This window comes from Pongo pygmaeus, chromosome 9 (genome assembly GCF_028885625.2).
Source record: "Pongo pygmaeus isolate AG05252 chromosome 9, NHGRI_mPonPyg2-v2.0_pri, whole genome shotgun sequence".
In the NCBI taxonomy this organism is placed as follows: Eukaryota; Metazoa; Chordata; class Mammalia; order Primates; family Hominidae; genus Pongo; species Pongo pygmaeus.
Genome location: NC_072382.2, coordinates 126,076,161 through 126,099,356, shown reverse-complemented (window position 1 = coordinate 126,099,356; position 23,196 = coordinate 126,076,161). Strand labels below are relative to the sequence as shown.

The 23,196-nt window shown below is 35.9% G+C and overlaps 1 pseudogene; it reads left to right on the top strand.

Annotated features, from left to right (window-relative positions):
- The first annotated feature begins 639 nt into the window (after positions 1-639).
- Positions 640-3,116, top strand: LOC129009030 (olfactory receptor 8B3-like; annotated as a pseudogene).
- The last annotated feature ends 20,080 nt before the right edge of the window (positions 3,117-23,196 follow it).

The window sequence follows — 23,196 nt, the reverse complement described above, 5'->3', positions numbered from 1 at the left end:
GAATCTATTTAAAGTGGGAGCTGGCAATGTTCAGAGAAAACAGAGAAAGCGGTGGATGCAGTATTTAGTCAGTAGTTCCCTTTCCATGAATGAAAATCTCTCTCTTCTAGATTTATGGCTTTTTCTGTGACTTGGAGTAGTAATGTAACCTTTTCTAGACTTGGTTCCCCTACCTGTGTATTAGAAACGAGATTCTTTCTCCCTACCACACCAGAGTCTAATCTGCATTGGAGATGGGCACCAGGTCGCAAAGGTCTCTGCTTCCAATTTTAATGGTGAGGGAGGACTCAAGTGAATGAAGAACTAATGAGATGAGGGAAGGATGATTCTGTCCCGGTTCATCCTTTTTCTCCCTTATTCTATCACTTCTTAAGAGTTACGTTTGCATATGGCAGAACCAGCCTTCACTCCATAGGCTAAGTTGGTGCTATATCTGGTTTAGTAAGATTCTACCATGGGTAAGTCAACGTCACTCAGTAACACAGTAGTGGTAAAGGCAGATTCTGTGGGTCCACATTAGTCTAGTTTCAGACAATCTCAGCAATATTCCAAGGTGTGGGAGAAAATACCATGGGAAGTTCTGGGTTGTCCTCTTATGCAACCCTTTTCTCCTGTGTCCATAGATTCCCTTAGAGTAGAATGGCTCCTGGAAATGGCTCTGTGGTGAATGAATTCATTCTGGTGGGGTTAACAGAGTAGCCAGATCTTTAACTCCCTCTGTTCTTCATGTTTCTTGTAATGTATGTTGCCACTGTGATAGGAAACTTTGTCTTGGTAATTCTAACTATGCGAAATTCACATCTTCACACTCCCAAGTACTTTTTCCTTTCTAAATTGTTCTTCACAGACCTCTGTTATTCTTCTGTGTTTATACTCCAACTGAGGAACTGTATTTCAGAGAAGAATGTTATCTCCTACATGGTTTGCATGATCTAGCTTTTCTTTTTCTTTTTTTTTTTTTTTAAATTTATTTCTGAATGTTATATGCTGACGTCAATGGCCTATGATTGCTGTGTGGCCATCTGTTATCCACTTCTTTATCACATTGCCATGTCCCCTAAAGTGTGTTTCAGCCTTATGCTTGGTTCCTACTTCCTATCCTTTTCTGGGGCCATGGCCCACACTGGATGCATGCTAAGGATGACCTTCTGTGATGCAAACACCATCAATCATTACTTCCATGACATCCTCCCTGTGTTCCAGCTCTCCTGCGCCAGCACCTACATCAATGAACTGGTGGTTTTCATTGTGGCAGGCATCAATACCATTGTGCCCACTGTCACCATCTTTATCTCTTATAGTGACATCCTCTCCAGGATCCTCCACATCAGTTCCAATGAGGGAAGGTCCAAAGCCTTCAGCACTTGCAGTTCCCACATAATTGCTGTTTCTCTGTTCTTTGGATTAAGTGCATTTATGTATCTCAAACCATCTTCTGCTGGGTCTATGGATGAGGGAAAATTCTCTTCTGTTTTTTATATGAATGTGCTTCCCATGATGAGCTCCTTAATCTACAGCTTAAGGAGCAAAGATGTTAAATTTGCCATGGGAAAATCCCGAGTAGGAGAATGTTTTTGCCATAAACAACATTTCTCTGTGCATGTAGTTACAGGATGGGGATTCTCTGTATTTTATTATAATAATTTAGGAGGAAATACTTTTTCCTATTTGTTATCATGATGATGGTTAGTTGAGTATCATCCTGCCAATTTGTCTCCAATTTTTTATAGTAGATTTTTTCCCTCACCCTTTGCACATCTTTCCCCTTTTCATCATTTTTCCTGTGTAATAATAAAGAAAGCTTTTCTTTCTTTCCATTGTCATTATGGACTTCCTTTTTTCTTCTAGAAAAGATGATTGGTTTTTCAAATAATCAAGTAAAGTAAAATTAGGATGACAATGTTCCCCTGCATATAAGAGCTTGACAATCTGTCTCTACTCTTGTCTTTCCATCCTCCACTGGGCAGCATCATGCATTCTTTAAATGCCAGCGTTTTCCAGACAGACGAGGTTCAACAAAACTTAACAAACACAGCCCACTTTGCAGTTTTAAATACTACACATGAAGCTTCTGTTGGCATTAATTTTACATTTACCTTTGTATACCCCAAATAGTTTATATAGATCACCAGTATACATTGATTGCATCTATGAGGTGCTGAAACTAAGAGATGCTAATGATTCCCTTAAAGTCACACAATTTCTTTATAAAAAAAAGCCTAAAGTAAGTTCATAGACTCCTGATTTCAAGTCTACTACTTTTTCTGGTATACTTTATTATTTCACTTATTAAACACGAGATACTGTATGAGAAAACATTTCTTTTGGACAGTTGAGTGCACTTGGTTTCTAGATGATAAATAATCTCAGGATGGTTGTTGCTTTAGTTTTTTATTCCGGGAAATTGTTTTTTTTTTGGGTGTGTGAAAGTGGAGATCTATTAAGCTGGGGTAGTTGCGAATTGATTGGCTCCATTAGGGAGCTGATGTATTTTACAAAATCAAAAAGTATATTGAGATATTTTCTGGTGTTTATAATTCAGAGAATAGAGGCATAGGAGAGAAAAGAGCCTACCAATTTGTCATTTAGGCAAGAATCCAAAGAGACACATAGCCAATATATAAGAGGTCCCTCTGTGGGGATTATCAATGAGGATTTAGAAACCATCTGAAATTCTCAATCAATTTAAATTCTCAATCTGAATTTGTTCTGTAAATTACTGTAACTATCTTTTATTAACATAAAGCTTTGATAAAATTTGTTATCCACAACGACTATACATTAAATAATGTTTCGAGGAGTGAATGTGAAAAATCTGTGGTCACATTTGTGGAGAACCAGGAAGGGAAAGAAAGGAAACTTCAACCAGAAAAATAATGAGTGGTAATTGGATCTCAAGTTAGGAAAGAGGAACTTAGCAAGTAGAACCATGGAAAATTAAAGCTTCTACCTATGACTCCTTTTTCTCTAAATGGAAGGCCTTACAAATACTATGGTGATCATAGAATTTTTCTGAGTAGGACGAAGCATAAGTTATCTGATATTAAAGAAATGTTAAACCTGAGGGCTGGAGGACCTGCGGACAGCTAAATCACGCATAGTTTTATGGCTTTCATTAGCTATTTTTATATTCCTTTTCAGGTATTAGAACCTCATATTGCAGTTGTCAGATTATATTGCAGTTGTCAGATTATGTAAACACATAATAACATACGGGAGGGTGTGTTGTAGGTTATAAACATGAAACAAATAAGGGCAATGAGTTGGAGTGAGCTAAGAGGAAGGTAGTGCTGAGTAAAAAGAAAAAAAGTGATTTCATCTGAAAGATTAGAGAGCATTATGCATCATATGGCCATGTATGTCATAATGTTAAAATTACATAACTACACAGACTGTGTGTGTGTGTGTAATATATTTTTTGACAGGCATTTCAGGAGTCCCTAACTCTGTGATAATGACTGTACCTAAAAGTCAAACAGTCACTATTAGAAAAGGAGGGGAGAAGAAAGCTCCCGATCTTTTAGGCCTGGTGGAATGTGCTATTTGTGATGTAAAATTTTGAACAGAATATTAAGCCTCCAGAGACAGCATGGCAAAAGCACCTTGGCCTGTGTATAAACGACTTCATAATTATGTCTTTATTAAAGCACTTGAATTATAGATAGGCTCCTGGAGTAGCCACTATATCAGAATAAAATAGCTTACATGATGCTACCTATAATTATTATAATACCTCAAAAACAGAGATTGCTGTTTAGATGCCTTGTTTTTGGTTACATGATTACTTCTGGGCAAAATCATAATTAAAAATCATGACTTTTATTTGACTGACATCAAAGACTGAGACTTATAAATGCCCTTAGCATCTCTACAGAAAAAGAAGAGGAGGAGCTTTAGAATAATCCTTAGGCCACTATGACCATAAGTGTACAGTTTTTGTGTGTGAGCAGAAGCTTTTATTTTTGTAGGCAAATACCTTAAATTGTGACGACCATAAGAGAAACTACAAACTGTTTTCTAACAGATGTACCATGTTGTACTCCCACCACTGATGAATGAACATTTCAGCTGCTCTGTGTACTCATTAGCATTAGATTTAGTCATTTTGTTTATTTATTTTCACTTTTCTAATAGGTTTTTAGTGGTATCTCATTGTGATTTTAATTTGACTTTTCCCAATAACTAATGATGTTGAGGATCCTTTCATGAGTTTATTTCCCATCCGTATGCTGCTTTGGGGCAATTTGTCTAGGTACAACCTTTGCTCATTTATTTATTCAGTTGTTTCTTTACTTATTTTTGAGGTTTACTGGTTCTTTATAGATTCTGGATTTACACTACTAAATAGACATATGATTTGAAAATATAACCTTCCAGTGTTTGGCTTGTTTCATTCTTTGAGTATTATCTTTCTTAGAGGAAAGGTTTTTAATTTTGATAATGTCTAATTAACTATCTTTTTTTTCTCTGATGGACTCTGTTTTTGGTAGCTTATCAGGAATCTTTGCCTTACTCTATGTCAAAAAGTTTTCCCTTTTGCTCTCTTCGAAAAATCTTAAAGGTTAATGTTTTACCTTTATGTCTATGAGTAATTTTGCGATAATTATATTAATGATGTGAGTTAGGTGTCTTAGTCTCTTCTGCATTTCTATAACAGACTACCAAGACTGAGTAATTTACAAAGAAAATAAATTTATTTCTTACACTTTCTGGAGGCTGAGAAGCCCAATATTAAGGTGGCAGCATCTGGAGAGTCTTTGCTGAGACATAACATGGCAGAGGGCATCACAGGCAGAGGGCATGAGCTTGTGTGTCAGCTTAGGTCTCCCTTTCTCTTCTTATGAAGCCAACAGTCTCATCATGGGGGGTCCACCTTAATGACATTATCTAATCCTTGTTAACCTCAGAAGGCCTCATCTCCAATCAGCATATGAGCTTGGGATTAAGTTTCCAACACATAAAATTTGGGGAACACATTCAAACCAGAGCAGTAGGTTTTGAGATTTTTTTCTTTTTGTTATGAACATCGAATTATTCCAGTGTGATTGCTTGAAAAGCCCATAATTTCTTCAATAGATTACCTTTGCACATTTGTCAAAATCAATTAGCCTAATACATGTGGGCCTATTTCTGGACTCTACATTCTGTTCCATTGATCCATCTGTGTAACCTTTTGACAATATCACACTGTTTTAATTATTATTATTATTATTTTTTTCTTTTATTATTATTATTATTATTATACTTTAGGTTTTATGGTACATGTGCGCAATGTGCAGGTAAGTTACATATGTATACATGTGCCATGCTGGTGCGCTGCACCCACCAACTCGTCATCTAGCATTAGGTATATCTCCCAATGCTATCCCTCCCCCCTCCCTCCACCCCACAACAGTCCCCAGAGGGTGATGTTCCCCTTCCTGTGTCCATGTGTTCTCATTGTTCAATTCCCACCTATGAGTGAGAATATGCGGTGTTTGGTTTTTTGTTCTTGCGATAGTTTACTGAGAATGATGATTTCCAATTTCATCCATGTCCCTACAAAGGACGTGAACTCATCATTTTTTATGGCTGCATAGTATTCCATGGTGTATATGTGCCACATTTTCTTAATCCAGTCTATCATCGTTGGACATTTGGGTTGGTTCCAAGTCTTTGCTATTGTGAATAATGCCGCAATAAACATACGTGTGGATGTGTCTTTATAGCAGCATGATTTATAGTCCTTTGGGTATATACCCAGTAATGGGATGGCTGGGTCAAATGGAATTTCTAGTTCTAGATCCCTGAGGAATCGCCACACTGACTTCCACAAGGGTTGAACTAGTTTACAGTCCCACCAACAGTGTAAAAGTGTTCCTATTTCTCCACATCCTCTCCAGCACCTGTTGTTTCCTGACTTTTTAATGATTGCCATTCTAACTGGTGTGAGATGGTATCTCATTGTGGTTTTGATTTGCATTTCTCTGATGGCCAGTGATGGTGAGCATTTTTTCATGTGTTTTTTGGCTGCATAAATGTCTTCTTTTGAGAAGTGTCTGTTCATGTCCTTCGCCCACTTTTTGATGGGGTTGTTTGTTTTTTTCTTGTAAATTTGTTGGAGTTCATTGTAGATTCTGGATATTAGCCCTTTGTCAGATGAGTAGGTTGCGAAAATTTTCTCCCATTTTGTAGGTTGCCTGTTCACTCTGATGGTAGTTTCTTTTGCTGTGCAGAAGCTCTTGAGTTTAATTAGATCCCATCTGTCAATTTTGGCTTTTGTTGCCATTGCTTTTGGTGTTTTAGACATGAAGTCCTTGCCCATGCCTATGTCCTGAATGGTAATGCCTAGGTTTTCTTCTAGGGTTTTTATGGTTTTAGGTCTAACATTTAAGTCTTTAATCTATCTTGAATTGATTTTTGTATAAGGTGTAAGGAAGGGATCCAGTTTCAGCTTTCTACATATGGCTAGCCAGTTTTCCCAGCACCATTTATTAAATAGGGAATCCTTTCCCCATTTCTTGTTTTTGTCAGGTTTGTCAAAGATCAGATACTTGTAGATATGTGGCATTATTTCTGACGGCTCTGTTCTGTTCCATTGATCTATATCTCTGTTTTGGTACCAGTACCATGCTGTTTTGGTTACTGTAGCCTTGTAGTATAGTTTGAAGTCAGGTAGTGTGATGCCTCCAGCTTTGTTCTTTTGGCTTAGGATTGACTTGGCGATGTGGGCTCTTTTTTGGTTCCATATGAACTTTAAAGTAGTTTTTTCCAATTCTGTGAAGAAAGTCATTGGTAGCTTGATGGGGATGGCATTGAATCTGTAAATTACCTTGGGAAGGATGGCCATTTTCATGATATTGATTCTTCCTACCCATGAGCATGGAATGTTCTTCCATTTGTTTATATCCTCTTTTATTTCCTTGAGCAGTGGTTTGTAGTTCTCCTTGAAGAGGTCTTTCACATCCCTTGTAAGTTGGATTCCTAGGTATTTTATTCTCTTTGAAGCAATTGTGAATGGGAGTTCACTCATGATTTGGCTCTCTGTTTGTCTGTTATTGATGTATAAGAATGCTTGTGATTTTTGCACATTGATTTTGTATCCTGAGACTTTGCTGAAGTTGCTTATCAGCTTAAGGAGATTTTGGGCTGAGACAATGGGGTTTTCTAGATATACTATCATGTCATCTGCAAACAGGGACAATTTGACTTCCTCTTTTCCTAATTGAATACCCTTGATTTCCTTCTCCTGCCTAATTGCCCTGGCCAGAACTTCCAACACTATGTTGAATAGAAGTGGTGAGACAGGGCATCCCTGTCTTCTGCCAGTTTTCAAAGGGAATGCTTCCAGTTTTTGCCCATTCAGTATGATATTGGCTGTGGGTTTGTCATAAATAGCTCTTATTATTTTGAGATACGTCCCATCAATTCCTAATTTATTGAGAGTTTTTAGCATGAAGGGTTGTTGAATTTTGTCAAAGGCCTTTTCTGCATCTATTGAGATAATCATGTGGTTTTTGTCTTTCGTTCTGTTTATATGCTGGATTACATTTATTGATTTGCGTATATTGAACCAGCCTTGCATCCCAGGGATGAAGCCCACTTGATCATGGTGGATAAGCTTTTTGATGTGCTGCTGGATTTAAATGCTCCAATTAAAAGACACAGACTGGCAAACTGGATAAAGACTCAAGACCCATCAGTGTGCTGTATTCAGGAAACCCATCTCACGTGCAGAGACACACATAGGCTCAAAATAAAAGGATGGAGGAAGATCTACCAAGCAAATGGAAAACAAAAAAAGGCAGGGGTTGCAATCCTAGTCTCTGGTAAAACAGACTTTAAACCAACAAAGATCAAAAGAGACAAAGAAGGCCATTACATAATGGTAAAGGGATTAATTCAACAAGAAGAGCTAACTATCCTAAATATATATGCAGCCAATACAGGAGCACCCAGATTCATAAAGCAAGTCCTTAGTGACCTACAAAGAGACTTAGACTCCCACACATTAATAATGGGAGACTTTAACACCCCACTATCAACATTAGACAGATCAACGAGACAGAAAGTCAACAAGGATACCCAGGAATTGAACTCAGCTCTGCACCAAGCAGACCTAATAGACATCTACAGAACTCTCCACCCCAAATCAACAGAATATACATTTTTTTCAGCACCACACCACACCTATTCCAAAATTGACCATATACTTGGAAGTAAAGCTCTCCTCAATAAATGTAAAAGAACAGAAATTGTAACAAACTGTCTCTCAGATCACAGTGCAATCAAGCTAGAACTCAGGATTAAGAATCTCACTCAAAACCGCTCAACTACGTGGAAACTGAACAACCTGCTCCTGAATGACTACTGGGTACATCACGAAATGAAGGCAGAAATAAAGATGTTCTTTGAAACCAACGAGAACCAAGACACAACATACCAGAATCTCTGGGATGCATTCAAAGCAGTGTGTAGAGGGAAATTTATAGCACTAAATGCCCACAAGAGAAAGCAGGAAAGATCCAAAATTGTTTTAATTATTGCAGAACTACAGGGAGTCTTGAAATCAAGTAGTGTGAGACCTCCTACTCTGTTTCTTTGAAAAATTGTTCTGGCTATTTTTTTTTTGGCTATTTTTGTGTCTTTGTCTATCCATATAAATTTTGTCAACAATTTCTCACAATCAAACTTACTTGGAATTAATGTAATTTCATGGATTGTACACATCAGCTTTAAAAAGATGGACATGTTAGAAATATTCAGTCTTCCAATGTTTGGCTTATTTCATTCAAGATTGAACTTTACTTGTCATGATGTATTATCTATTTTATGTACTTTAGAATTGAATTTGCTAAAATTTCAAAAATTATATGCATATATATGCACATATACACACAAATAGTAGTAGGTTTATTTTTAACAGCCAAAAACTGTAAATAACCTAGATGTCTATCAACAGTTTAATTGATAAATTATGGTATCTTCATCTTTACAATGGAATAATACACAGCAACAAAAAGGAATATAAATACGGTATATCTTTCTATTTACATAAGTTTTCTATTTCTTTAATTAGTTTTAGTTTATGGTGTACATATCTTGTACATACTTTATTATTTTGAAGGTTTCATGATTTTTGGTGCTGTTGTAATATTGCTGCTTTTTAAAAACTTCAATTTCCAATTGTTCATTGCATAGAACACCATGTCATTTATAAATAGAAATAATCTTATTTTTTCCTGTGCAATGTATCTGTCATTGATTATTTTTTCTTGCCTTATTGCACTGTCCATGAATCCACTACATGATCATGTAGTAGCAGTGAGAGTGGAATTTTTTTTTCTTTTCATCAGACTTATAGGTAAAGAATTCACTCTTTTAAGTGTGAAGTTAAGTGTAGCTTTATTTGTTTGTTTGTTTGCAGATTCCCTTCATCATGTTAAGAATTCCTTTTTATTTTTAGGTTTAATTTTCAAAAATATTATATAAACACTGACATTTGTGAATTTTTTTTTCATTTTTTAAGATGATTATACAGTTTTAGTACTGTGATTCAAGGAAGGCTTTGAAGGTGATGGGTATGTGCATTTTCCTGATGCAGTGATGATTTCACGGTGTAAACACATGTTAACATTTGCCATATTGTACATTTTAAATATGTATAGTTTATTGTATAGCAATTTGGCCTCAAAAAAGAAGTATGAGAAAAGCTCCCTCCCCCAAATTTGTATACTTAGGATTTGTGCATACTATGTACTAAACTTACGTTTCAATAATATACTGCCAAGAAAAGTCATACACAAAACCTGAAGCAGGCAAGACCTCAGAGAATATAGTCCTTCTAAGCTAGTCTTGAAGAAAATGCTTGACAAATGAATCAAAAGAACTCAAGAAAGTAGAAGCCTCGGAGTAAGCACTGAATTATTTAAATACAAAATTAAGACTAAATAACTGAGAGTTATGGTTATAGAGCATAGCTGAATGCTACAGCCTTGAATATATAGACACATAGTTTACACAGTCAAAACCACCGGGGTTTGGAATGACAGACAAGAGTAATGTGAACACGTTGTTTCTTCACACTATAGAAGTTCACTCAATAAAGTGAAAGCTGAAATTTGATTTGAAACAAACTGCTAAATGAGAAAGATTGTAGCCTAAAAAGATTCCATTAACTCTTCCCTTAACTGTAAAGGAATAACGAATGATAATTATTTCTGGTAAAGAAGTTGTTACCTAAACTTTAGCAGTTTCTTCAAATTTCATTTCTACTTAGCTTTTATCAGGTGAAATTTAAATGAGTTATTTTATTAAGAATGATATTAAGAGCATGCTTGCACTTGGTAAAATAATTCCGTCTATTTTTGTACTGACTTCTCATTTTTTATGAAGTAAAATATTTTATTAACAATTTTTATATTGACTGCATGCTGAAAGGATAATATTTTTGACCTATTGGATTAAATAAAATATATCGGTAAAATTAATTTTACCTATATCTTTTTTTATTACACTTTAAGTTCTGGGGTACATGTGCAGAATGTGCAGATTTGTTACATAGGTATACATGTGCCATGGTGGTTTGCTGCACCTATCAACCCATCATCTACATTAGGTATTTCTCCTAATGCTATCCCTCCCCCAGCCCCCACCCCCCAACAGGCCCTGGTGTGTGATGTTCCACTCCGTGTCCATGTGTCACTCATAAACTCCCACTTATGAGTGAGAACATGAGGTGTTTGGTTTTCTGTTCTTGTGTTAGTTTGCTGAGAATGATGGTTTCCAGTATCATCTATGTCCCTGAAAAAGACATGAACTCATCCTTTTTATGGCTGAATAGTATTCTATGGTGTATATGTGCCACATTTTCTTTATCCATTCTATCACTGATGGACATTTGGGTTGGTTCCAAGTCTTTGCTATTGTGAACAGTGCTGCAATAAACATACGTGTGCATGTGTCTTTATAGTAGAATGATTTATAATCCTTTGGGTATATACCCGGTAATGGGATCACTGGGTCAAATGTATTTCTAGTTCTCGATCCTTAAGGAATTGCCACACTGTCTTCCACAACGGTTGAACTAATTTACTCTCCCAGCAACAGTGTGAAAGCATTCCTATTTCTCCATGTCCTCTCCAGCATCTGTTGTTTCCTGACTTTTTAATGATCGCCATTCTAACTGGTGTGAGATGGTATCTCATTATGGTTTTGATTTGCATTTCTCTAGTGACCAGTTATGATGAGCTTTTTTTCATGTTTGTTGGCTGCATAAATGTCTTCTTTTGAGAAGTGTCTGTTCACATCCTTCGTCCACTTTTTGATGGTGTTGTTTGTTTTCTTCTTGTAAATTTGCTTAAGTTCTTAAAAATACGAACTTATATTTGGCTTGCATTATGTATATTTTCTTTATGCTTTAATTGACATATAATAATTACAAATACTTATGGGATACAGAATGATATCTTCATACATGTATACAGGGTGTAATGGTCAAATCAAGGTAATTAGCATATCCATAACCTTGAACATTTATCATTTATTTATATTGTGAACATTCAAACTCCTCTCTTCTAGCTTTTTGACCATATACACGAAATTTTGATAACCATATTCACCCTAAGATACTACATAACACTGGAACTTGTTCCTCCCATCTGGCTTTAAGTTTGTCTCTGTTAACCAGTCTCTCCCTATCCTCCACTTCTGTTTACTCTTCCCAGCCTCTAATAACCAGAATTTGACTTCTCTTTACTTCCATGAGCTCAACATGTTTTTATCTCCTACACGTGAGTGAGAAATACAATATTTATCTTTCTGTACCTGGCTTTTTTCACTTCACATAATTTCCTCCAGGATCATCCATAGTGCCATGAACGACAGGATTTCCTTCCTTTTTTATATCTGAACAGTCTTCCACTATGTAAATACACCAAACTTTTCTCATTCATTCATTCACCAATGAATATCTAAGTTGATCCTACATGCTAGCTACTATGAATAGGGCTGCAATAAACACGGGATGCAAGTATCTCTTTATATAGTGATTTCCATTTCTTTGGATAAATACCCAGTGGTAGGATTGCTGGATTGCATGGTAGTTCTACTTTTAGTTTTTTTGAGAAACTTCAATATTGTTTTTCATAATGGCTCTACAAATGTACATTCCTACCAACAGTATGTAAGAGTTCCTTTTTCTCCACATCCTTGGTGGCATTTCTTGTTTTTTGATGATAGCTAATTTAACTGGGGTGAGATGATATCTCATTTTGGTTTTTATTTGCATTTCTCTGAGTATTAGTGATTTTGAGCCTTTTTTTGTAGGCTTGGCCATTTTTATGTCTTCTTTTGAGAAATGTCTATTCAGATCCTTTGCTCATTTTAAAATATATATATTTTTGGCTGTCAAGTTGTTTGAGTTCCTTGTTGGATGAATAGTTTGCAAATATTTTCTACCATTCTATAGGTTGTCTCTTCAGTCTGTTGATTGTTTTCTTTGTTGTGCTGAAGGTTTTTAGTGTCCCACAGTTCTATCTGTTTTTGTTTTATTACCCATGCTTTTGAAGTCTTACCTACAAAATTTTTGCCTAGACCAATGTCTTGCAGGGTTTCCTATATGTTTTCTTCCAGTAGTGTTATAATTTGGGGTTTTACATATAAGACTTCAATCCATTTTGAGTTGAGTTTTGTATATGAGAGATAGGGGTCTAGATTCATTCTTTTGCCTATGGATATTCAGTTTTTCCAGAATTATTAATTGAAGAGAGTGTCCTTTCCAAAATGAGTACATTCTTGGCATCTTTGCCAAAGCCAGTTGGCTGTAAATATATGGATTTATTTCTAGGATCTCTATTCTGTTCCATTGAACTATATGTCTGTTTTTATGTCACTACCATGCTGTTTTGGTTCCTACAGCTTTTTAGTGTATTTTAAAGTCAGGTCATGTGATACCTCCAGCTAGGTTGTTTTAGCTCAGTATTCCTTTGGCTGTTTAGGGTCTTTTGTGATTCCACATGAATTTCAGAATTATTTTTTCTATTTCTATGAAGAAAGTCATTGATATTTTGACAGGGCTTGCACTGACTCTGTTTATTGCTTTGAGTAATATGGTTATTTTTAACAATATTAATTCTTGTAATCCAGGAGCATGGGATATCTTTCCATTGTTTGGTGGTCTCTTCAGTGTCTTCCATCAGCATTTTATAGTTTTCCTTATAAAGAATTTTTACCTGTTTGGTTAAATTTATTTCTAAGTATTTTGTTTTTTTGTAGCTATTATAAATGGGATTGCTTTCTTGATTTATTTTCATCTAGTTCGTTATTGGTGTATAGAAACACCACTGAGTTTTGCATGTTGATTTTGTATCCTGAAACTTTACTGAATTCATTTATCAATTCTAAGAGTTTTTTGGTGGGGTCTAGGTTTTTCTATATGTAAGATTATGTAATCTGCAAAGAGGGACAATTAGACTTTCTCTTTTCCAATTTGGATGCTTTTTTTTTTCTCTTGGCTAATTGCTCTGGCTAGCTCTTCCTGTACTATATTGAATAGCAGCGCTGAAGGTGAGCATCCTTGTCTTGTTCTATTTCTTAGAGGAAACACTTTCAGCTACTTCCCATTTAGTATGATGTTAACTGTGGTTTTTTAATATATGTCCTTTCTTATTTTGAGGTGTGTTCCTTTTATATCTAATTTGTTGAGAGTTTTTCTCATGAATAAATGTTGATTTTTATCAAATGCTTTTTCTGCATCTTGAAAAAATTATGATTTTTGTCCTTCATTCTGTTGATGTATCACATTTATTATTTGCATGTGTTGAAGAAAATGTGCATTCCTGGGATAAACTCCACTTGATCATAATGTGTTATCTTTCTGATGGGTTGTCGGATTCAGTTTTCTAGTATTTTGTTGAGGATTTTTGCATCTGTGTTCATCACCAATGTTGGCCTGTGTGTGTGTGTGTGTGTCCTTGTCTAATTTTGATGTCAAGGTAATGTTGGATTCATAGAAGGAGTCAGGAAAAATTTCTTCCTATTGAACTTTTTGGAAAAATTTGAGAACTGGTGTTAGCTCTTAGTTATGTGTTTGGTAAAATTCAGCAGTAAAGTTATCTGGTTCTGGGCTTTTCCTCATTGACTGACTTTTTATTACCTATTCAATCTCATTACTCATTATTGGTCTCTTTGCGTTTTCTATTTCTTCTTGGTTCAATCCCTATAGCTTCTATGGGTTCAAAAATCTATCCATTTCTTTTAGGCTTTCTTGTTTTTTTTGCATATAGTTGTCTGTAATAGGCTCTAATCATCCTTTGAATTTATGTGGTATCAGTTGTAATATATTTTTTGTCATTTCTGATTTTATTTATTTGGGTCTTCTCTTTTTTTCCCTTAAGGTAGCTAATGGTGTGTCAATATTGTTTCTCCTTTTAAAAATAAACTTTTCATTTATTTGATCTTTTGTATTATTTTTCAGTCTCTATTTTGTTTAGTTTTGCTCTGAGCTATATTATTTCTTTTCTTCTAATAATTTTAGTTTTTTTCCCCTTGGTTTTCTAGTTCCTTGAGGTGCATACTTAGGTCATTAAAAAATTATTCTACTTTTCTGATGTAGTACTGTTTTCATGGTATCTCATAGGTTTTGGTATAACTTGACTCAATTTTTATTTAAGAAATCAAATTTTTTCATTGTCCAGTGGTTGTTTGGGAGCATGGTATTTAATTGTCATGCCTTGTATAGTTTCCAGAGTTCCTTTTGTTACTGATTTCAAGTTTTATTCCATTGTTGTCCAAAAATATAATTAATATGGTTTAGATTTTTAAGTATTTATTGAGATTTTTTTTGTGTGTGGCCCAACACATGGTCTATTCTGGAGAAATTTTTTTGTGTTGATGAGAAGAATGTATATTCTTCAGCTGTTGGATAAAATGTTCTATAAATGTCTGTTAGCTCTATTTGATCTATGGCTCAGTTTAAGTCTAATATTTCTTTGTTGATTGTCTCTCTAGATGATCTGTCCAATGCTGAAAGTGGGGTAGTGAAGTCCCCGCCTAGTATTTTAGTGGGGTCTATCTCTTTAGGTCAAAATTTGCTTTATATATCTGGGTACTCTGTGTTGAGTGCATGTGTATTTATAATTGTTATATCCTCTGGCTGAATTTACTGCTTTATCATGCCTTCTTTGTCTCTTTTTAAGTTTTTTGACTTAAAGTGTATTTTGTTGATATAGGTATAGCTACTTCTGCATGCTTATATTTTCCATTTGTGTGAAATATTTTTTCTATGTCTTCTCTTTCCTTCTATGTTTGACTTTGCAGGTGAAGTGAGTTTCTTGTAGGCAGCATGTAGTGGCTGTGGCAAGTTTTTAAATAAGAGAACAATAAAGTTTGCCTCATGAATGGACTCTTCCTTTCTTGAAATAATTCTCCATAGCATGCAATGCTATTTGATAACATTTTATACTTAGTAGAACTTCTGTCAAAATTGGAGTTGGTCCTCCAATCCAGCCACTTCTTTATTAACTAAGTTTATGTAATATTCTAAATCCTTTCTTGTCATTTCAGCAATATTCATAGCATCTTCATCAGAAGTAGATTCATTTAAAAAAAGCACTTTCTTTGCTTATCCTTAAGAAGCAACTCCTCATCTGTTAAAGTTTTATTATTAGATCCCAGCAATTAGTCACCTCTTCGGGCTCCATTTACGTAATTTTAGTTCTCTTGCTGTTTTTAACACATCTGTAGTTACTTCCTCCACTGAAATCATCCATAGAGGTTGGAATCAACTTCTCCCAAACTCCTGTTAATGTTGATATTTCAACTTCCTTCCATGAATCACAAATGTTCTTAATGGTATCTAGAATGGTAAAATATTTCTGGAATGTTTTCCTTTGCCTAGATCCATCAGAAAAATTACTATCTTTGGCAGGTATAGCCTTATAAAATGTACTTAAATAATAAGACTTGAAAAACTAAATTACTCCCTCACCCACTGGCTTCAGAATGGATGTTTTGTTAGCAGGCATGCAAACAACATTAATCTTTTTGTACATCTCCATCAGAGTTATTGGGTGACTATGTTCATTGTCAATAAGCAGTTATATTTTGAAACAAATATATATTTTCTCTGAGCAGTAGGTCTCAACAGTTGACTTAAAATATTCACTAAATCATTCTGTAAACAAATCTTCTATCATTCAGGCTTTGTTGTTCCATTTGTAGAGCATAGGCAGAGTAGGTATAGCATAAGTCTTAAGGCCCCTAGGATTTTCAGAATGATAAACGAGTGTTGGTTTCAACATAAAGTCACCAGCTGCATTAGCCCCTAACAATAAAGTCAGCCTGTCTGTTGAAGCTTTGAAGCCAGGCATTAACTTCTCCTCTCTAGCTGTGAAAGTCCTAGATAACATCTATCTTCTCCTTTTTTTTTTATTTTTTATTTTTTTTGAGACAGAGTCTTACTCTGTCACCCAGGCTGGGGTGCAATGACGCAATCTCGGCTCACTGCAACCGCCGCCTCCTAGGTTCCAGTGATTCTCGTGCCTCGGCCACCCTAGTAGCTGGGACTACAAGCATGCACCACCACACTTAGCTAATTTTTGTATTTTTAGTAGAGACAGGGATTCACCATGTTGACCAGGCTGGTCTCAAACTCCCGACCCCAGGTGATCTGCCAACCTCAGCCTCCCAAAGTACTGGGATTACAAGCATGAGCCACCATGCCTGGCCTCTTCTAATAGAAAGCTGTTTTATCTACATTGAAATCTGTTGTTTAGTGTAGCAACTTTCATCAGTGATCTTAGCTAGATCTTCTGGATAACTCGCTGCAGCTTCTATGTCCGTACCTGCTGCTTCACCTTGCATTTTAGGTTATGAAGGAGGTTTCTTTCCTTAAACTTCATGAAGCAACCTCTGCAAGTTTTCAACTTTTCTTCTGCAGCTTCCTCATCTCTCTCAGCCTTTATAAAATTGAAGACAGTTAGGGCCTTGCTCTGGATTATGTTTTTGCTTAAGGGAGTGTTGTGGCTGGTTTTATCTTCTACCTAAATGACATAAATTTTCTCCATATCAGCAATAAGTCTGTTTAATTTTCTTATCATTCATGTGTTCATTGGAGTAGCAGTTTTAATTTCCTACAATATCTTTTCTTTTGCATTCAACTTGGCTAACAGGTGCAAGAGGCCTATCTTTCAGCCTGTCTCAGCTTTTGACACGTCTTCTTTACTAAGCTTAACTGTTTGTGGCTTTTGATTCAAAGTGAAAGATATGACTCTTCCTTTCACTTAAAAACTTAGAGGTCATGGTCAGGCTTATTAATTGGCCTAATTTCAATGTTGCTGTGTCTCAGGCAACAGGGAGGCCTGAGGAGAGGGAGAAAGATGGGGCACTGCTGGCCAGTGGAGCAGTCAGAACACACACAACACTTATCAGTTAAGTTTTCCATTCTTATATGGGTGTGTTTTGTGGTGCCCTGAAACAATTACAATAGTAACATCAAAGATTACTGATCACAGATCACCATAATAGGTATAGTAATAATGCAAAATTTGAAATATTGCAAAAATTACCAAAATGTGATACAAAGACATAAACTGAGCACGTGCTGTTGAAAAAATGATGTTGATAGACTTGCTGGACGGAGGATTGCCACAAACCTTCAATTTGTAAAAAACGCAGTAGCTGGAAAGCAAAATAAAGTGAAGCACAATACAATGAGATATAGTTGTTTATAGAGTCATTCATGGTATAAGGACAATTTGGTCAAAGAGAGGACCACATATACATAATATTACAATGGAACTGGAAAATTTCTATCACCTAGTGACACTGTATCCATTGAAAGTCGTAGCTCAATGCATTACTCACAAGTTTGTAACGATGCTGATGTAAACAAGCTTAGTGTGCTGCCAGTATAATGCATAAAATTTTAAGCGATTATGTTACTGTTTTACCTATTTACTATACTGTTCTATTTATCATTATTGTAGAGGGCACTCCTTCTAATTATAAAAGATGACGTTAACTGTAAAATAGCCACTAGTAGGATTTTTTTTAGGAGGTATTCTAGAATAAGGCATTGTTATCATAGGAGATGACAGCTCCATGTGTGTTATTGCCTCTAAAGACCTTCTAGTGGGGACAAGATGTTGAGATGGAAGGCAATGATATTGGTGACCCTGACTCTGTGTAGGCCTAGGCTAATGTGTGTGTGCTTCTGTCTTAGATTTTAACAAAAAAGTTTAAAAAATGTAAAGATAATAAAAAATCTTAAAGTAAAAAAGCTGATAGAATAAGGATATGAAAGAAAAAATATTTTTGTTCAGCTGCAGTGTCTTTGTGTTATAAGCTAAGTGTTATTTTAAGACAATTAAAAAGTTAAAAAATGTAATAAGCTTGTAAAGTAAAAAAAGTTATAGTAAACTAAGGTTAATTTATTATTGAAGAAATAAAAAGTTTCTATAAATTTAGCGTGGACCAAGTGAACAGTGTTTATAAAGTCTACAGTAGTGTACAGTAGTGTCCTAGGTCTTCACATTCACTCACCCCTCACTCACTGACTCACTTAGACAATTTACATTTCTGCAAACTTTATTCATGGTAGGTGCCCTATACAGGTATACCATTTTAAATTTTTTATATCATTTATTTTTACTTTACTTCCTCTATGTTTAGATACATAAATACTTGCCATTGTGTTACAGTTGTCTGCAGTATTCAGTATAGTATCATGATGTGCAGATTTGTACCCTAGGAGCAATAGGCGATGCCATATAGCCTAGGTTGTAGTAGGCTACTTCATCTAGGTTTGTGTAAGTATGCGCTATGATATTTGCATGACAAAATTGCCTAATGATGCATTTCTCAGAACATATCCCATCATTAGGTGATACACAACTGCATATATGTAATTGTATTTGTAATTATATATGTAATTATATTTCTTATATATATTATATATAATATATATGTGTGTGTGTGAGTGTGTGTGTGCATACATATATATATATATATATATGTAGTTTTAGCAGATGAACATCTTGGGGTGATTCCTGCCTCTTTTTCAGTAAACATTAAAGAGAGAAACAGTAATTTATTATGATGAGAAGGAAGGTTTGTATAGGTTTAAACTTAAATTTTAAATATAATCTTTGGTCACCTGCCCGGTATTCTTTGTTCACTATACCTTTTGGTTATTTATCTTTTTTTTCCTTCTTTTAAAAATTGCTATGGTCTCTAAAATGTAAATATTTCTAACATTTTATTTCTTATATTTGCCAGGAAGACTTAGTTTGCACAATACTTAATGTGTTCAAAACACTTTGACCAATCATAACAGTTCTTTCATGGCTTCTCATGAACTCTAACCCTGACTCAATTTCTGCTTCAATTTTAAACAACGTTGAACCATCATTTTAAAACATATTTTTATTACATAGTTTCGATTGCCCAGTGGGTAATGGGGAGCCATTGGAAGTTTTTCAGCTAGAGAGAGAGATCTGTGCCTTCAGAGTTCACTCCAGTAGCAATGGAGATGGCTGAATAGAGTAAGTACATGAGAAGAGATAAGAATTATTCTCTAGTCTATGATATTTTGTTAGTTAGGAGCCACTGGAATTCAGTAGCACAGTTCAGTTAGAAACTAAAATGTGCCTGAAATTGTGTAGTAGCTGAGGGAAAAGACTGGAGGTTGTTGGGTTGTAAAGTCTGTTGTTTAGCATGTGAAAGATGTAGAAAATATTCTGAACAGTTTTGGCCAGAGAACAATGTAATTTCAACAAATATTTACTTAGTACACACTATGTACTATGAACCATACTTAGTATGTATGGTTTGAAGTATGTACTATGTACCATGTACTATGTAGTATGTAGTATGTACTAGTACTATGTACTATGTACTATGTACTAGTACTATGTACTATGTACTAGTACTATGTACTATGTACTATGTACTAGTACTATGTACTATGTACTAGTACTATGTACTATGTACTAGTACTATGTACTATGTACTAGTACTATGTACTAGTACTATGTACTATGTACTAGTACTATGTACTAGTACTATGTACTATGTACTAGTACTATGTACTATGTACTATGTACTAGTACTATGTACTATGTACTAGTACTATGTACTATGTACTAGTACTATGTACTAGTACTATGTACTATGTACTAGTACTATGTACTATGTACTAGTACTATGTACTATGTACTATGTACTAGTACTATGTACTATGTACTATGTACTAGTACTATGTACTATGTACTATGAACCATACTTAGTATGTATGGAACAAAGTATTAAATATTAAAGAAGACCGAAATGATATTTATCCTTATAGAACTTATAGTATATAGGTGCAACACAGAAATTAGAAGGAGCAAAAATGTCTCCATCTGTAATCCCAGCACTTTGGGAGGTATTACTTGGAGTGGATCCTTGGAGCCCAGGAGTTTGAGGCCAGCCTAGTCAATATGGTGAAACCCTGTCTCAAAAAAAAAAAAAAAACACAACAAAAATTATCCAGGTATGGTGGCGTGCACTTGTAGCTCCAGCTACTCGGGAGGCTCACGTGGATTGCTTGAGCCCAGGAGGTTGAGGCTGTAGTGAGCTGTTATCCTGTCACTGCACTCTAGCCTGGGAGAAGAGCAATGCCTTGACACACACACACACACACACACGCACACGAAGGTCTGATAAGTTTTATGATAAAGGATGTACCAGAAGCTATGAGAACAGAAATAGCAACAGCTGATATTTATTGCTTATTTACCACTGTTCTAACCATTTTATTTACATTTTTTTCATTTAATCATCATAAAAACCCATGAATAATGCTATTTTTTAACATTCTTATTTTACAAATGTGAACCAAAGGCACAGGGAGGCTGAGTAAGTTGCTTGAGTTAGTAAGCCTGGGAATGGGATTCCCATACATTTCCTATAACTGCATAGCCCAAACTCTGAACTGCTATGGTGAGAATATATTGATGACCTCATTAACGAAATGTTACATTTAGGACTGAGCGGGACACTCATGTAGAAATTTCTACTAAGTGTTTAGATGTAAAAACTTTAAAAGGGAATTAAGATATTAATTTTTTTCAAAGATATCCCATGAGAGACAACTGAAGTGAGTTACTGCCATCTTTGTGCGGTAGTTTGAATGTAGGTCTCCCCTAAATTCATATATTAAATATCTCACCCCCAAGGCAACAGTATTAGGAGGGGAGGTCTTTTGTAAATCATCATGGAGACAGAGCCCTCTTGAATAGAATTAGCATCCTTATAAAAGAGGTCCAGAGGCAGCGTTTGCCCTTTCTGCCATGTGTGTTTAGAGTAGGAAGGCAGCTGTCTACCTGGAAGCAGGGCCACACCAGAGATGGCCTTGATCTTGGCCTTCAGCCTCCAGAATTGTGAGAAATACATTTCTGTTTTTCCAAAGCCACCAAGTCTATGATATTTTGTCATAGTGGCCTGATCAGACTAAGCCACCTAGAAAAATTTCTGATAAAGAAATAAGGAAAACTGAGTGTGGCAACTCAGGCCTATAATCCCAGCACTTTGGGAGGCCCTGGTGGGAGTATTGCTTGAGGCCAAGAGTTCAAGACCAGCCTGAACAACATAGGGAGACCTCCTCCATCTCTACAAAAAATAAACAAAATTAGCCGAGCATAGTGGCATGTCCCTGGAGTCCCAACTACTTAAGAGGCTAAGGTGGGAGGTAATCACTGGTGCCTGGGAGGTTGATGGTGCAGTGAGCTGTGATGGTGTCACTGTACTCCAGTCTTGGTGATACAGTGATACCCCTGTCTCAAAAAGAAAAAAAAAAAAGAGAAAGAAATAAAGAAGCCTGCGGGCAGATCCTGTGAAAAATTCCCATTCAGGATGAAGAAAAAAGAAAGAACTAATGAAATAGGATTCCTATCAGATGTGAAGATTATGGGGAGATGGGAGTTTATTTTCACTCTGCCTTAGGGAATGTACAGTCCCTTGGGAGAAGGAAAACTTGAATAAAATATTGAGTCTCTAAGGAACAAAAGAGAAATCATAGTCCAGGGGATAAATACAAAGCCCTCATCTTGCTTAAACCTGAACCATATTCCCTAGGGAAGTGGCTGAGGAAGCTTCAACAGTAAATTATATATCAAGGTACATTATATCATTAAATTGACATTAAATCTATTATGTCCTACCAAGTGACGGAAAGAATAATAATAAAGACTTTTTTTTTGTCTGCTGCTAGAGAGGAATCATATTTATACTAAAAATAATAATAATAAAAATAATAGGACACAATCAAATTTAAGTCTGATCTGTATCTTAGTATTAAAGAAACTAAAGGCTCAGAGCTTGAAATTGCCCTTCCAGGACCACAGTGGCAAATAAGGATAAGGAAATACTAAGGTTTTCTGGCCTAAGGAGGGTGTTTCTGAATTCCATGTACACTCATATCCTCTTTGTTTTGAGCTGGAAGTTCAAGGCTCGAAGACACGGTATTTACATTCCCATTCAATGCTGTCCTGATAATCAGGTGAAATCAGTGGAAAAATCTGTTCAAAAGGAGCAGATAATGTTCAGAGACACCAGTGAACCCAGTGGTTGCAGTATCTAATTAGTAAGTTCCCTCTCCAAGGACAGAACTCTCTTTGTTCTAGATGTAGGACTTTGATTCTGTGATGTGGGGCAGTAACATAACCTCTCCGAGACTTTGGTCCCTTATTTTTGGATTAGAAACCATGTTCTTTGTTTCTATGCACCACCTGAGTCGAATCTACATTAGAGGCCAGCACCAGGTTGCCATGGCCTCTGCCTTTAACCTTATTGGTGATGAGAGGACTCAAGTGACTGAAGAAATGAAGAAATGAGGAAATGAGGGGTAAATCATTCTGTCCTGGTCCACCCTTCACCCGTATCCCTTTGTCTTTCCAACAGTCATGCTTGCATGTGGTAGAGCTGGCCTTCATGCTAGCAGGCTAAAGTGGTGCTGCTCTCTGCTGTATTTGGCTTCCTACAACTCAAAAAAGGGGAAGTCAGTGTCACTCAGTATCATGATAGCGGTAAAGGCAGATTATGTGGGTCCATATTAGGCTAGTCTCAGGTAATCCCAGCATATACTCTACTCTTATGGGAGGAGAAATTGTGGGAAGAGCTGTGTTGCTCTTGAATGGAAGCTTTTTTTCCTATGTCCACAGATGCCCTCAGAGAAGA